The 2,776-nt window shown below is 42.0% G+C and overlaps 1 non-coding gene across 1 annotated transcript; it reads right to left on the bottom strand.

The window, feature by feature from the left end:
* Window positions 1-2,403: 2,403 nt before the first annotated feature.
* Window positions 2,404-2,509, bottom strand: LOC141621537 (small nucleolar RNA R71). The gene has a single exon (XR_012532429.1). It is a non-coding gene; the product is annotated as a small nucleolar RNA R71 (small nucleolar RNA).
* Window positions 2,510-2,776: the final 267 nt, after the last annotated feature.

The following is a 2,776-nucleotide window of genomic DNA, read 5'->3' as shown; positions in this document are numbered from 1 at the left end:
AGTATCTTGGTTTAATGGGTATTATGGTCGTCGGTCCCGAGTTGGTTTTTACACCGAAAGGTGGTGTTAAGGAAAAGTCGAATGATTTGGTTGTAGCTTTGGAAAAGAAATTGGATTTGTTTATGGAGAATATGGGTGCCGTCATGGGAAATCAAACTCGGTTATTGGAACAATTGGTCTCGGGTGTTGGTAAAGAATCGGTTGTGGCTCCTCAGGATTTGTGTCGTGGTTATGACGAGGTGCTAGCTCATTTAAAGGAGTTTGAAGCACGTCTTACCGTTGTGGAAAGGGTTGCTGACTCGTGTATGCATGAGGCCATTCGTCAATCCACTTCGTTGGCCAATTCGTGTAGTCAAGGAGGTACGGTGATGATGGCGGGTCGGGCTATGAGGGAGGAAATGAATTTGATCTTTGAGGCAAAAAAAGCTTTATCATTGAAAGTGCTCAATTTTGATCGGTGTCTTACCGCTCAAGCTGCGCACGTGAGTTCTTCCCTTGATCGTTGATATGTGCAATTTATATAGACTTTTTAGCCTCTTATTGCACGCATTTCTATGCCATTTGTATTGCTTTATATCGCAAAATACCCCGAATTGGCTACTTTGGTTTATTCTGTCTTAATTTCAGGAATGGACCTAAAAGTAGTGGAATCGTGCCTTAGTCGTCCCACTTTGCATGCATTTTAAGGAGGCGGAGATATTAGAGTATAAGTCATAACTCGGGAAGCATGAAGGAACGTCTTAGTAAGCTGCCAAGACGAAGTCAAGGCTGATCTCAGAGGGAAGAACTCGATCGAGAGCTTCTGGAGTCCAATCGAGTGTTTTGGCATATGCTGGAAGTCAATCGAGTGGTTTTTATACTCGATCGAAATGTGCTAAATTGGAAGAGTTCGATCGAGAGCCTCAAGTGCTCGATCGAACAGTTTTGCTGGAGAAGTCCTCGATCGAGTTGTCTGAAAGGACTCGATCGAGTGGTTTGCTATCTTACACGGGTTAACTAATCCGTGTTAGGTTTATTTTGTTAATAAAAACGCTCCCCTATATAAGGGAGTGTTTATTAGGTCTTAATTAGGTTTTTCACACCTATACTTTACTCTAAAATTCTGCTTTACTTCTTAATTACTGCTAATCTTCTTATGTTAGGATTAGGGGATCCATGGTAGTGATGAGACGATGTAGTGAATAGACTAGGTAATTTACTTGTGAGAATCTGTCACCATAATAATATAACTGTAACATATTTAGTTGAGTGCACGCTTCTAAATAACTTTAATTTGGTTAATTTCGTTCCTGGATCGGAAGATTGGAATAAACAGACCTGCAATGAACAGTAGACTACCCTAATGAGGACGAAAGTTAAGTTAGTGGAAATCTAGGGTGGATAGCGGACTGGAAGGACCTTTCCCTTGCCCTTCTCATAGTAGATTGTCTAGGCTATTTCTGACTGAGTCGATGAACTGCCATGGTGAACCGCAATCCTGACATACCTCTTTTATCTGATCACTTATCTTTATTTTCCCACTTTATTGCTCTTGCCTTCAATCTTTAGTAGTTAGAAAACAAAACTTAAAACCCCTCACATGTGACTTAGATAGACAGACTTACAGATAGATACCTTGCCTCCTTGTGGAGATCGACCCTACTTATCACTAGCTTCTGTTAGTTATATTTAGGTATTTATTTTTGGTACATAACGACCGTATCAAATTTTGGTGCCGTTGCCGGGGAGGCGATAGCCTTATCTATCTATTGTTGTTTCATTTATTCTCTTGGTCTCAGGGAATTTTTTTTCCTTGAGACAGTTCTCACTTATTTCCTTAAGTGTTGTGTATGCCCAGGTCTAACAGGTCAGAATTAGTTCCTGCTGATCCTGAGCCTGAAAGATCTTTTCCTCATAGACTAAGACTGTAGAGGAAGTTTCAAAAGGAAGTCTTGAGTACTTTTGAACCCGAGCTACAACATTTTATGTTTGCAGAAGGTCCGTCTTGTGAAGAAGACAACTCTATTTCTGCTATAAAGCCAGTGAAGATGCCTAATATTGCGAGTCACTCAGGGCCCACAGCTGCCTCGATCCCTAAAGGTTTAAGTCTTGCGACTGAGGATGGCAATACTTTTGACATCCGACCATCCTACATCAATCTGGTCGAACGGAATCTATTTCGGGGTGTGGCGGGTGAAGATCCGCGTAAGCATATGGAGGTTTTCACTGACTATTGCCCTACCATTCCCGCTACTAAGGGAGTGACCCAGGATAAGATTAAGGAAGTCTTGTTTCCTTTCTCTTTGACCGATGGAGCCCGTGAATGGCTCACTGATCTTGATCACGCTGCAGCCAGTATTACTGACTGGGAGAGTCTGGCCCTTACATTCTATAAAAGGTATTTTCCTCCACAACGAACTAATCAGCTGAGAGGAAAAATTACAAGTTTCAAGCAGACACGTGATGAGAACTTGTATGAAGCTTGGTGCCGTTTCAAAAGGTTGGTAAGGTCTCTTCCTCATCATGGTTTTGATCAGTGTTTTTATGCAACCAGTTCTACAATGGGTAGTATGATGACCACCGTGCTATATTGGACGCCTCATCTAATGGGCGATTTTAGAAGAACAATGACGATGACAAGGGATGGGGTATCATAGAAGAAATGGTTACCCATTGTGCTGAGTATGGGAACTCGAGAGGAGGTATTCGTACTGTTTCTTCAGTAGATAGTGCAGTTGTGGCTCAGCTGGAAGCCATGAATGCCCGTTTTGATAAGCTAGAATTGCAGAGTGCTGGT

This window comes from Silene latifolia, chromosome 1 (genome assembly GCF_048544455.1).
Source record: "Silene latifolia isolate original U9 population chromosome 1, ASM4854445v1, whole genome shotgun sequence".
Classification (NCBI taxonomy): Eukaryota; Viridiplantae; Streptophyta; class Magnoliopsida; order Caryophyllales; family Caryophyllaceae; genus Silene; species Silene latifolia.
The sequence above is the reverse complement of the archived record's forward strand: the minus strand, read 5'-3'. Positions and strand labels throughout refer to the sequence as shown.